General features: G+C 44.3%; 1 long non-coding RNA gene across 1 annotated transcript; it reads right to left on the bottom strand.

The window, feature by feature from the left end:
* Nucleotides 1–9,750: 9,750 nt before the first annotated feature.
* LOC124699111 lies at nucleotides 9,751–13,863 on the bottom strand. Its single transcript, XR_007001273.1, has 3 exons — nucleotides 13,684–13,863; nucleotides 11,135–11,286; nucleotides 9,751–10,133 (listed from the first exon to the last, which is right to left on the bottom strand). It is a non-coding gene; the product is annotated as an uncharacterized LOC124699111 (long non-coding RNA).
* Nucleotides 13,864–13,980: the final 117 nt, after the last annotated feature.

Genomic DNA, 13,980 nt, shown 5'->3' with positions numbered 1-13,980 from the left:
TCTCAGCCTCCTTAGGATCCTCATCTTCAAGTTTCTGTCTTGGTTTCGTTTCAACATGATGTCCTTTGGTGATTTCGCCTGGATTCTCAACTAATCCAACATGAACCTATGCTTTGGTTAGTTCTGTGTGCAGGTTTATGCGGATGGAACTGCCATCATGTACACTCACAAATGGTAAAGCCGGCATTAGGGAATTATACGGTAAAAATCAATACCATTTGTACATAGCTGAACTGAAAGATGGATTATTTCGCTCAGGATTGTCTGGTGTTTGGACTTGTGATAATGATACACATTGTTTGCATCTGTGTTATTTCGTTGGAGCAGTTGCAGGATGTAATCAGGGATGCTGATGACCAAGACAGAAGGCAGTCTGCTCAGAGGGGTAAAGGTGGAGACACGAAGCAGAGAAGAGCAAGATGCTGATTGATACAAAGCAGAGGAGAGCAAGATGCTCAGAGGGGTAAAGGAGGAGACAGGAAGCACATGAGAGCAAGATGCTGATAGATGAGGAGTGCGGGATCTGCATGGAACTGAACAACAATGTCGTATTGCCCAACTGCAGTCACGCCATGTGCTAATGCTTGCTGCAAGTTAGTAGTAATCTCTGGTCCCAAAGGATGGTGCTAATGCTTGTACAAGTTTGGTTCAGTTTAGTTATAGCTTGTAAGATTTTTTTATCCTAATGTCTTTTGCACAAACAATATTTCTTTTACTCTTAGTGCATTTTACTACAATACAAATATCAGATAGGTCCTACTCATATATTTCTTATTTCTGTAGTGTGACGCCTTAAGATTTAGAAGACAACTTTGTCTAGAAAAACTCACTTTTGCTATTGCATCTAAATGGTGTCAATGTATGTCGAACTGTAACCATGGAAATCTAATGTTTAGGTCACAATTGTCTGGCTAGGCATGTTGCCGTGATAACTTCAGATTTTCATTTGGATTTATTGTTTGGGGTGGCGGAGCAGATACTACAATACAATTTTACATCATCAGCGGTGGTGGTGCCTTTTTTTTGTTCCTAAGGCTTGTTGAGTTCGGTGTTGGTGAAACATGTAATGTTGTAATTCATGTGTTGGTGAATAATCGGATGCCTTGAATTATAGGATTTCTTTTCCGTTGTGAACCATGCAAGACACTTATTCTTTGTAATTCTTGTGTTGGTGAATAAAGCTGGAACTTCTATGAGAACTTAGTAAGTTCATCAATGTTGGTGTTCTGGTATTTATTCCGGATAACCTGCAGAATTGTACTGTAGTTAATTAGGACTTGTAGTTGATGAGATTTTGCAGTAAAAGGAAAGATGATAAAAGCTTTTTTTGAACGCTTGTTCCGCAATGCAATTTCTGTGTTTCAATTAGATAGCCACATGAACAATAACAAGATCTGAGGTGTTAAAATAGGGTTTCTGTGGGCCATCAAACATGAAGTGTAGTTAACAAGAACGGTTCACATGAGCTAGACTATCTGGGGCTTATCCCAACATCTCTCGATGCAGATGATTGAGGATGGCCATATCATTCCACCACCGAAGTGTTCAATACACACCTGAAATTTGGAAGGAGGGATTCGTAGTGGGATTTATATTCCCAATGCCGCTCATTCCTAAGGCATAGTTGTCGTGCCATGATAGCAGTTGCAGCAGCTCAAAGATGTGAGGTTTGTATGAATTAAGATGCATATGGAATTATCAGGACTTAAAAATGCAGGCGAAGCGATGCTAATAAGGATGGTTACTTAGCAGGGTAACAACAACATGGCAAATTGTGTGTGTGTTGTGGGGCTACTTGGTGAGTTCACCTAGCGGGAACTTCAGCCGCAGAGATTTAAGGTTAGGAAAATGCACGTTCAATAAAGCAAAAAATGGGAGATGAAGCAATTAATGGGATGCTACTGGTTGGAAATAGAAACACATTGGCTTTGTAACTGACAAGAAGTCGATAGACAGTCTCGGAGAGAGAAATATATCAATATAGGAGAACGAAAGACATCAATATAGTAAACTAATAGTTTTATATACTATATTGTCTCCCGTGGTAACGCACGGGCATTTGTCCTAGTCTATAATCAAATTGATGTCCTACAACTATAGCCTGCAGACAAAACCTCTATTTCTTGTGGTGCTGGGTCTTTCTGAACATTCATATGCTTTAAGCAACAATATACTCTATAGCTAGACCTTCTACGGCTAGCATCCTAATTCAGATAATGCAACTACTGTTTATTACATGATAAATTCAAATTCAACCATCTCAAAGATGTATTTATTTACATTATAAAATAATGAGTCTAATAACTTTCAGTGCTTATATATCACTTATATTTATTCACCTTGAGTCTAAAGCTCAGTTTATGAATAGATAATTTATATTACTGCATAAATCATGAACCTGCAGCATGCAAAATTTATCAAACATCAGATAGATTCACAACCAATGCGGGCTCATGAAGTTTTCATACCCAGCAGAGATTCAACAGAGATTCCATATCCCAAAATACCCATAAAAATAAAATGCAATTTCATGAATAAAGATAAACAATATCTGTTTATTTCAGCGCACCTTGATTCCACCTAGAAGCAAGTTCCCAATGTATCAATAAGAAATATGCAGTAGAGGCACGATAAATACACTGTTAAACTTCGTTTTCACTATTTATCATACAACCAAAGTTTGATGCACTCATGCACATCCCTTTATGTACATACTACCTGCAAAGTAGTATATATACTTCCAAAATAGTTTTATATACTTCATACTACATGTACATACTATCCGGTATGATAGATACTCTCTAGATTATGAGAAACACGCGTGGGTGTAACTACACCCGGGTGTAGGACATATTCATACTACACCCGGGTGTAGTTACACCCACGCGTGTTTCTCATAATCTAGAGAGTATCTATCATACCGGATAGTATGTACATGTAGTATGAAGTATATAAGACTATTTTGGTAGTATATACAATACTTTGTAGGCAGTATGTACATTTTTTTACGTAGACTCATTTTTTACGTGTACATATGCATGTATTTCAGATACGTAGTGCAAACTACATGTTCAAATACATTTTTTTCACCAAACTTGATTTGGAGTATCTTAGATATGTTGTATGAACATACTCAAATAGATGAAGTATCGTACATACTTCAATATGGTAGTATATTAGACATGGGTGTAGTTACACCCAGGGGTAGGAAGCATTTATCCTATATATATATATATATATATATATATATATATTAGAGTGTAAACCTGTATATTTTTCTCAATCTAGAGGGTCTTCTTTTCCAGCACAACCATCTAGTTTCCATTCATGGCTAATGTTCATATCAGAATGTAAATATAAGTCTTTCTGGCAAGCTTCCAACCATTTTAACAACTGGGCAAGAAATCTCTCTCGCATTCATTTTGGTTTATATGAGGTTGTTTTGAGTCGGCTACATAAATCAATACTATCATAAAATGAACAGAGACGAACATCGTGGTTGTTTTCCGAGGGAAGGAAAAAGGCCCACATCGACCATCACATCTGATATGTTGATATATGTATCTATTATTCAGTTATGTTTATCAGTACAAAACAAACCTGATATTTGTATATATTAACCTCCGATATGCTGCACATAACTCACTTATGTTTATCAGTACAAAACAACCTGATATCTTTATCTATTATTCGGTTATAGAAGCTAACTACATAATGATGGCTGAACTTGATCTCACATTCTCTTCCTGATAGATATAAAACCAACTTCAAAGATTTGGGGATATAAAACAAAGAAAAAAGCCTAAAGAGATTCCTTTCATAAATCAAAAGGTGTCAGCCGAGGCAGTGTTACCTGAATTCCCCATAGGCCATAGATGTTCAGTATACACCGGTACTTACTCATGATCATGTGGTTGATACCCGTGGCCAGCTACATGAAAAAAGAAAATGGTGCAATTAACCTACAGCTACACCTTATGTGATGATACTCCCTCCGTTCTATAAAACTTGTCTTAACTTTGTCTAAATTTAGATATATCTAGACACTATTTAGAATCTAGATACAACAATCGGTGAGACGGCGGTAGTACAACAATCGGTGTATATTTCTTTCTTGATCATAACTGGCTAAATTAGTATAGGATGTAAGAGCTCAAATTCTGGGTGTCTCGATGGAAACACCGATTTCTCCTTAACAGATAATAAGTAGCACCAAATACCTCACTATACATTTATGAATGAACTTGACATACAAAGGGTGAAAAGAGCACTGAACAATGGCATGAATCAATTCCGTCATAGCTTATGTTTTCATGTACATTAAATTGGTAGCCTTAATACTGTAATATATCATATAAAGTGAAATCATTGTAGCGTGGATAATTGTATTAGCAAAGTGCTTGTCTGATTATAGTAAAATTAGGATTTATACCTCTCACTGAATGAAAAAATCCCCCACTCTGTCCGCTAATCCTGCTCCCGTCCCTGGTCGACCTTGGTCTCTTGTTCGCCCTCATCCTGGAATCGCCAGCCACGAGATCTGCAGAGATGAGAAATAGAAGATGTGGTATGAGATACGGGTTAGAGAGCGAGCAGCCACAAATTTTCACGCATTAACAAATTCTTCACAGATGCATTATTATTTGTATGCCTTACGACATTCACTTCATATGGCAGTTGCAGGGATTTCCGAACTTTGCTCAATGAGAGCTCTGTAACATGAGTTTGGAGCAACATGGTGTTAGATAGATAGTCCATAATATTTTCATAACCGAGTGAATGCAAAGTGGTAAAACAGACGATTCTGTATGACATTTGGGATTGAAAGGATGATGACGACATTGATTAGCAGGTTGAGAGATTCGTGGATTTCCCAATCGCAGCCTGCCATTAAAGGTTTCATCGCTATCACTGAATCAGCTTGCAAGATTTTGGTCAAAAAACGAAAAGCGGGAGATATCACCATCTATTACCTCAATTGTGCTGTCGGTCGGTGACATCCAGCAAATACGGTGAGGCGCCGAGCGTGCTCCCGCTTGAGCTCCAGGAGCTCAACGGCGGATTCCTAGGCGCGGAACGTTGCGACAAGACGGCCTAGGTGGTTCCTACGTAGCAGCTGCCTCACTGTATGTCGTGGCACGTGGCCGCCAGCGGCACCAGGGCCTTGTTATCGTCGCCCTGGAGGCCTCGATGGAACATGGACCGATCTCCTCCTCGCCAACCTCTGTGAGGAAGTTGGAGGAGGAAGTGGCGCAGGATCACGGGCTCAATGGTGCCCCAGCCGAGCCCTTCTTGTCGACATATGTGACGGCGTTGGAGAAGGAGATGACGCTCAGCCGTGGAGGCACGGAGAAGGACGATAGGGGCGGCGAAGCAGGCCTTTGAGTGCATGGTCACCGTCGCCGCCTGGGAGCCCGAGAGGAGGCGAGCCCACCACACCAACCTGCGCATCCCATATCCAGTCCGGGAGGAGCTCTTCATCTGTAGATCCGAAGCCTCGGATGCCCAGAGCAGGAGGCCGAGATGGAGGGGAGAGGTAGGGGATCTGGGGTCGGCGGCCTACGAGCTGGGAGAGGTAGGGGATCGTGTTGGAGATGGCGATGGCGGCCCGATCCGATGGGTGGAGGCGGCGACAATGTCAAAAGCGTACATCAAAATACCTGATGTTATCGCGCAACACCTACAAAACCTGAGTGCGAGAGATCATGCCATTGGGGATATGCCTTGAATCACAACAATGCACCACCAGCTAAATTCAGGGGCATCACCGAGTCACCTTATGGTGAGCCTGGGCTAGGGAGCACACATCTAGTTCAATGGGCCCAGCACGCTGCATGCCCACACTACAAAAGGCCGCCACCACCATCGTATCGTGGATCCATCTACGGAGTAGAGATCCGCGGAACTCTCACTAGGTCTGCCATCAGTGCCTCCATGGGTCAAGACAGCGGCACCATCCTACACGTATCTATCATTACACGGATGCCTCTGAGACTCCACTGCATCATGCCACCGAAACCCATTAACTTAGACGTAGAATAAACCATGCCGCTCCACATCCCGACCCTCCAAGCTAGGGCCCGTTCCAAACGATGCCCCAGGAAGGATAACAATGTTGATCATCGTTATCATTCAATCTGGGAGATCCGGATCTAAGAGCATCTCCAGTCGCATCCCTCAAAGTGATTTGGGGCGCGCCGGACAAAAAAAACGTTCCCAGCCGCGTCCCCCAAAGCCAATTTTTGTCTGGGGCGCCCCGATACGGTGTCCGGCGCCTCGAGGCCGTCCCCGCCCCACAGGGGACGCACCGGGGATGCCGGACGCACCGAAAAGAGAGGCGGGCTCCCACATGTCGGGGAATATTTCCATTAACTGTTGGTTCGCGCCTTTTTTCTCGTCGCTCCTTCCCTCCTGCGCCTCCCACCCCTCCGCCGCCGCTGGATTTGCCGGCCGCTTCGACGACTGATCTCTTCTGAGAGTCGGCACCATCGTCGCGGCTGGCACTCTCGCCGGTCATCCCGCCGCCGCTGCCTCGCCTGCGCGTCCCAGAACGCGGCACCAAATCCGCCCCACCTCCGCGCACACAAGGTGCTCGACGACTTGCCAGGTACGCGCGATTGGGCGTTGTTCGTTGCGTCGTCTGCCGCAGCCCAATTTTAACCATTGATTTTGCTTCAGACATGGATAGCGACGACGAGATGATTGCCCTACTGCTGGAGGACGAGCAAGCCTTCGACGACGACCTCCGGGAGCATTTGCTGATCATCACGCCGAGGCGGAGAAGAGGAAGAGGCCGCGCCGCGGAGGATCAAGGCCGGGGAGAAAGAAGTCAAAGCCCCGGCAGAGGATGGAGGGGCATACCATGTTGCACAACAACTACTTCGCATGAGCGAGTATACTGCCATTGAGTGCATGTACAAGTTTTGCCGAGCTGTGGTGGGAAAGTTTGGCAAATACAACTTGAGAGAGCCAACTGAGGAAGATACTGCAAGGATCATGGCACAAAATGCTGCCAGAGGATTTCCTGGAATGCTTGGAAGCATCGATTGCATGCACTGGGTATGGAAGAACTACCCGTTTGCTTGGCAAGGTATATACAAAGGGCGTCATGGATATTGCAGTGTGGTGCTTGAAGCTGTGGCAGATTATGACCTCTGGATTTGGCATTTTTTCTTTGGCATGGCCGGATCACACAATGACATCAACGTGTTGCAGCAGTCTCCGGTGTTCAGCAGACTAGTAGAAGGGCATGCTCCACCATGCAACTATGAGATCAATGGCCACCAATATACCAAAGGCTATTATCTAGCCGATGGTATATATCCAGAATGGGCGACTTTTGTCAAAACAATCTCGAATCCATCAGGTCAGAAGAATTCCCACTTTGCTAGACGACAGGAGGCTTGCAGAAAGGATGTCGAGCGGGCATTTGGTGTGTTTCAAGCTCAATTTGCAGTTGTTCGGTACCCTGCTCTAAGCTGGTCTCACGACCAAATGTGGGAGGTGATGCAGGCTTGTGTGATCATGATAAGGTATCAACTTGTCAATGCCTATGGATTTGTAGGCTAGGGTTTAGTTGGAAGTAGAGGGCAAGTAGATCTCGAAGGTTTCAGCCGAAAAGTACTCGACGATTATGAAAACTAGGGTTTGTAAACAATGATTCGATGATCTCTGCGTCCCTCGACCCCCCTTATATAGGAGGCGGAGCCGAGGGATTCGTGCTGTACAAGTTACAAAGTCCGGGAAGGTTTCTAACTCATCCCGTAAGATTACAAATAAGACTTTCTATTACAACTCTAGCTTTCCTTAATAATATCTTGGGCTTCCGAATCTTCTTATTCTTCGGGTAATGGGCCTTCAGTAAACCCCGGGTACTATCTTCGGCAGGCCCATTTGGGATGCATATGTCAGATCATGCACAACATGATCATCGAGGATGACCGCAAGAATCAGACCAGGTCACATGTTGGGTCCGTATGGGTGTCAAGGTCCTCTTGCGGAGGTTGATCAAGAGTTGCCTGCAGATTTTGCTGATTTCCTAGCCATGCACGCAGAGATCCGTGATACCAATGTTCACGGTCAACTTAAAGTTGATCTCGTTGAGCATTTATGGACGGTCAAAGGAAATGCCGCGGCACATTGATGTAGCCCTATTTATTTGTTGTTTTACTGTTCATTGTATTTTAGTTTGAAAACAATCTCCGCAAACATATTTATTTGTATGCCATATTTAATAAATGGTTGTGTTTTCAAAAACCCTTATTTAATGTTTGGGGGTGGCGTTTGGGGGACGCGACTGGGGAGCGATATCCCTCAAACGTGGCACGAACAAAACACATCCCCCAAACGCTCGATCCGGCGCGGTTTGGGGGACGCTTTGGGGGACGCGACTGGAGATGCTCTAAGGTTTCCCCCAAAACAACAGAGAGAGGGGCTAGAACCGCTAGAACGATGCCTCCAACAAGGTAATGATGTATATGCACCAACACATGGTCTGCCTTGAACGAGGTCGCTTGGTTTTCACCGGCAATCATGCCTCCCCGAATCCGTAGTTGATTGGGTCCGTGCAGAAGCTGCGCCGTGGAGGTGTACACAGCCACTGGAACAATGATGGGACTCCAGCAGCCCCTAACCAGCCAATTTGCGCGTCGCCGACCGTTCATGGACCACGCCAGTGGCGGATTCATGTGAGAGCCAGATCCGCAGCTACTGCCTCCATCCATCACCGGATAGCATCTGTTGCCGGCCATGGAGAGGGTCGCCACCGTTGCATGGCCAAGGTGCGATGCCTAAATAGTCGCATGCAGCAACCATCAAATCTCTGCGGGAACAGACCAAGCCAGCCGCCCCCAGGAGCCCGTGCCGCATGCCTCTAACCCTGACACCTTGTCGAGCCCACCTCCACCGCGGCCGATGCCCGCGGTGAAATGGGATCCATCGTGTGGGAGGTCTTTGGCGGCGCCTACGATTTCTGCCCTAGAACTGCTCTGGGGAGGGAATTGAGGGGCTAGGTCGTTCCTAATATCTAGTACCAATGTTCAGGAATCACACGATGGGAAGAAATCTGGTAGGGTGGCCTTGATTTCAGGTGTAGAAGACCGACCTCTTGATTCTCAACCACGTCCTAACTGCTTGCAAAGTGTGATGACCGCTTTGTGCATGTTTGAACTCATGACTCATGAGCTGGTGTTCATGCTGGTGTTCGATGGATAATTTAATGTTCAATGCAATATCACTGCATGTTAGATTAAAAAAAAGTGTTTGCTTGTCTCTCTTATCTCCGGAATGATAGACCATCAGCTTTTCAAATGTAGCTACAATATGAAGATGAGATATTGCCCTTCATTCTAATTATGGAATTTGGGCTGCATATGTTTGTTTGAACTGCGGTGCAAGTTAGTCAGGGTCTGAAATTAAATCTTGAACTCTTTAGTTGCTCCTTCTCATGCTTAACTTTCACTACCTATATTATATGTGCTTCATGCCCATAAGAAATTGAATATCTACATTTTCTATGAAGCCATAAGATCATATAAGATGATTGGTACTCCCTCTAGTCAATTTTTTTTTTGTTTTGGTTTCAGTTTAAAATTAAATTTAAATTAACTATGATAAAACTTATGGAACGGATGAAGTAGTAAATAAAATGGTAAATGATGTTCGAAAATGCCTTTTGTCCAAACATAAGCATCTATGGACCTTGTGATATTCCAACATTTGCAACTGTCCTGAAAACACTGTTATTTTTTTGGACGTGGCTAGGCAGCATCCGGTGCTGGTTTGCCCGACCCAGCACCCGGGTGCTAGTTTGCCAAACCCAGCATCAGGGTGCTCGTTTGTCCGGTCTAGCATCCGGATGCTAGGTTGTCCAGCCCAGCACTCGATTGGTAAAAAGGTTGTGTCCAGACAAAATAGTTTAATACAGACGATGCAAAAACAGAAAGACCTTGTCTTTATCTACCACCTCAGATGGGTACCGCCCCCAACCACCCCTCTCTCTCACCATCCCTCTTGTCCAGATGCTTCTTCTAGATGCTTCTTCTGAAAGAAGAATTCCAGCCCTTCTTCCTCCTCCAGACCTCCTTGGATCTCAGGAATTGTCTGAAGAAGTTACAACTCCAATACATGCTATCCTGCATAAAAAGAATCTCAAAGGTAAACTCTGTTATCCTCCCCTCCATGTTCCTATAAAAGAAAATGTTTTGCATAGAAATAATTCTTTTAGAGAAGTAAAAAGTGCAACTTAGGCTTCCTTGGGAAAATCAACTTGGTTAGTGTGACTCTGCAACATACACTAAAACATACTCTCGCCGATCCAAATTAATTGACTTAACTTTGTCTAGATACAAATATATCTAATCAACAAACACGTTGAGTCAACTAATATGAACTGGAGGAAGTGTTACAATTTAGGTGTCTCCCATTATTCAACTCTGATGTTAATGTTATCTCTGGGCATATCTAAAGTGAATAACATACTCAAAACCAGGACTTGCATATGTACCTAAACTTTTACATTTTGCTAGAAATGACGGGAAAAAATCTAGGGTACTGTGAAAATCCAACTTTAGCAAGATTCTTAAATCAACTTGGGTCTTTACTGAGCCAACTTAAGTATGGTTATGACAAGAACTTTAGTACGCTAGTTAATTCAACTCGGGGTATTATTCACTACTCCAGTTGATCATGTTGCTGAATCCAAGTTGGGTGTTATTTTTGAGGCAACTTAAGCATGGTGATGAAACAACTTAAGTATGGTAGTAGTGAATTCAACTTGCATAGTTTCAGTAGCCGAATTATTTGAAAAAGTAAAATGCAACTTATGCTTCCTTGGGAAACCAACTTGGTTATTATGAACTTGCAACATACATTAGATCAGATTGCAATTTAGGTGTCTTCCATTATTCAACAATGAAAACCATTTTCAAGAGACTAGAGAAGAGAAGTCTGAAAGTAGTTGCATGGCAGATAAAAAAAATGAAATTGCATTGCTACAAAATGTAGATACCTTCTTATAATTGCAAGATAAACTGACATTTTTTTGTTTTTTTAGATTGCTTATCCAGCATGTATTACTTACTAGTTGAATTAGAATTAGACAGGTTAAAGTGAAAGTACAGTAACAAAACACCACCTTAAAGGGTCGTGCAGGAGCAGTTTTTGGTGCCAAATTTGCAGTTGGGACAATGGTAGTCTTCCTAAATGCGCTAGGAACATCTGTTTGGACTGGGACAATGGTAGCCGCAGTCGGGAATGCTTGTCTGTCTCCTTATTCATTATAGCATGCTGCCAAAAAGGAAGAAGTAGGAACTTAGTTAACCCAATAAATATAACCAACTTAAGCATGTTGGATAACTTAACTTAATCAGCTAAGGGTGGCGTGATGAAATACACACAAAGGTGGAAATAAGGAAAATTGGAGAAGCCAACTTGTATGAATAAGAATACATATTAAGGTGTATTCAGGAAGTCAACTTAAGCATGTTTAGTAGCCAAACCAATTGTATCCGTGAAACCAACTTTACCAAGCCGACAAACATTAGGAAAAAGAGGTGTATGAAAGAAACCAACTTAAGCATGTTCTGAAGCCAACTTACATGTATACATGAAAGCAACTTAAGCATGTTCTAAAGCCAACTTAAATGTATACATGAAAGCAACCTAAGCATGTTGACAGATATATGAAAAAGTTGTTGTAGGGAGGAAACCAACTTAAGCATGTTCAATAGCCAACTTAATTATAGACATGAAAGCAACTTAAGCATGTTGACAGAGCTTTGAAAAAATAGTTCTATTGACAAAACCAACTTAAGCATGTTTAGTAGCCAAATTAATCGTATCCATGAAACCAACTACTAACTTTACCATGTCAAGAGAGAATGGAAAAAAGAATTGTACGAAGGAAACCAACTTAAAAATATTCAGAAGCAACTTAAATGTATATATGAAAGAAACTTAAGCATGCTGACAGATATATGAAAAAAATAGTTGTATGATTGAAAACCAACTTAATCATGTTCAGTAGGCAACTTAATTGTTAACATGAAAGCAGCTTAAACATGTTGACAGAGCTTTTATTCAAAAAACAATTTAAACATGTTCATAAAGCCAAATTAATTGTATCCATGAAAACGACTTAATCATGTTCAGCAGGCAACTTAATTGCAGACACGAAAGCAACTTAAGCATGTTGACAGAGCTTTTATTCGGGAAACAGTTTAAACATGTTCAGAAAGCCAACTTAAGTTTATACATGAAACCAACTTAAACATGTTTCGAAGCAGAAACATTTGAACTAGTTGAAATTGTCAGTCCATTGGAAAATTACAAAGCAGTCACACATGAACTAGTTCAAATTGCTACTAATTGTGGTGGCAATCGGCGACCCCAAATCTTCCTCGTGAGCACAAAACTAAAGTAGAATTAGTGCATGACTAGTGAAAAATTCGGCCCGCTAGTAACCCTGCTAGTTAAAATGCCTTGCTACTAAGCAGTTAAAACCTGGGAAATCCCTACTGGTATATGTGTTCTACTTCCCCATTAGCCATCCTATAACTTCAGTAACGTCATATGCTAAACGCCAAATGAAATCATTCATAGCATAACACCATGAAAACATTGCAGGAGATGGTGGTTCTTGGCAGCCGTTCTTGGCAGCGATGGGCGGCGCGGCGGCGTGGTGCTGGGCTGTGCGACGGCTGGGCAGGCAGCGTGGGAGTCGGAGGCCATGGCGGCGGTGTCGGTTGGTGCGGGGTGTTCATGTCTGCGGACTTCGGCGGTCGTCCTCGAGCCCCGTGTCGGTGTTGTCGGCGTCCCCTCTATGTGGCGTTCCGGCGGCGCCCACGGTGATCTTCGGCGGTTCTCCGTTGGCTTCGGGCTGTGTTGCCCTCTGCGCGTCGGCGTCTACGGCTTAGCGGTTGGAGATGGTGGTTTTGTACCGGTCCTTGTTGGCGGGCGGGCGCGAGGTCTTGGAATTCTTCGCTGGGCGAAAGCTCTGTCTTGGCGGTCGGCCAGGACCGACGACGGTGACGCCTGTGGGCGCCGCATACTTCTTGAAGGCGTCGTCGAAGCGGGTGTTCCTTGTTCTCCGCTCGGGTTCTCCGGGGGAAACCCTAGATCCCTCGCGGGATCAGGCGTGGGCGGCGCTCTTGCGTCGTTTTGCCTCTTGAGGCCTCGCTTCGGATGTCCACCGGACAATGGGACTTGTGGAGTGTTTTGGTGGTTTTTCGGCGGAGGCGGGTTCGTCTTCGGCCAGGCGGGGCGCGGCCTCGGGGCCGGTGTGGTAGTTGGAGCGGTGGCTCCGGTTTTTCGCCTCCGCCTGTTGCGTTGAGGTGTGGTGTCGACCTGGTTGGTCGTCGACCCGTGTGGAGCGCAGCCTCGGGGCTGGCGTGTGGTGTCGCGTTGTACGGTTTTCGGCCTGTTTTCCTCATAAATGGGCCAACTCTTTTCTCCTATATCAATGAAAGGCAAAGCTTTTGCCTCGTTTCAAAAAAAAAAAAAACATTGCAGGAGATGTACTTCACTGTAGTTTAAACCAGCGCTATGGGGACCATGGACACACAGCCGAACGGGACATAGACACAGCAGATAAATTCGGACAGAAATTAATGCGTATATGGCCATGAATTGCTCTTCAACACACCAGAATAGCACGTGATTGAAGGAGATTAGCACTGGAGATACCTCTGTAACTGTTGTCGCTAGAATCTTCAGAGAACTCCCGTCACCTCACAGCAGAACGACGCATGCAACTAGATCTAGCTCGTTGTGTTGCTTCCCACCATCGCGCGATCTACGCCTAGAGCTCTCCGCCCGATCGGAAACCTCCCAGCCCGACGGCAGATCACGCAGCTCCACCGCGCAGCTCACTCTTCACCGTCGAGCGAGCCTTCCTCCCCCGCGCTCTCGCCCTCCATTGACGAGCAGAACCGTCGCGGTCGGCCTCCGCCACCGAAATCGCCTCCGTCGCCCGACCGGAAA

Source organism: Lolium rigidum, chromosome 3 (assembly GCF_022539505.1).
Source record: "Lolium rigidum isolate FL_2022 chromosome 3, APGP_CSIRO_Lrig_0.1, whole genome shotgun sequence".
Taxonomy (NCBI): Eukaryota; Viridiplantae; Streptophyta; class Magnoliopsida; order Poales; family Poaceae; genus Lolium; species Lolium rigidum.
This window is presented reverse-complemented; position numbering and strand designations above follow the sequence as displayed.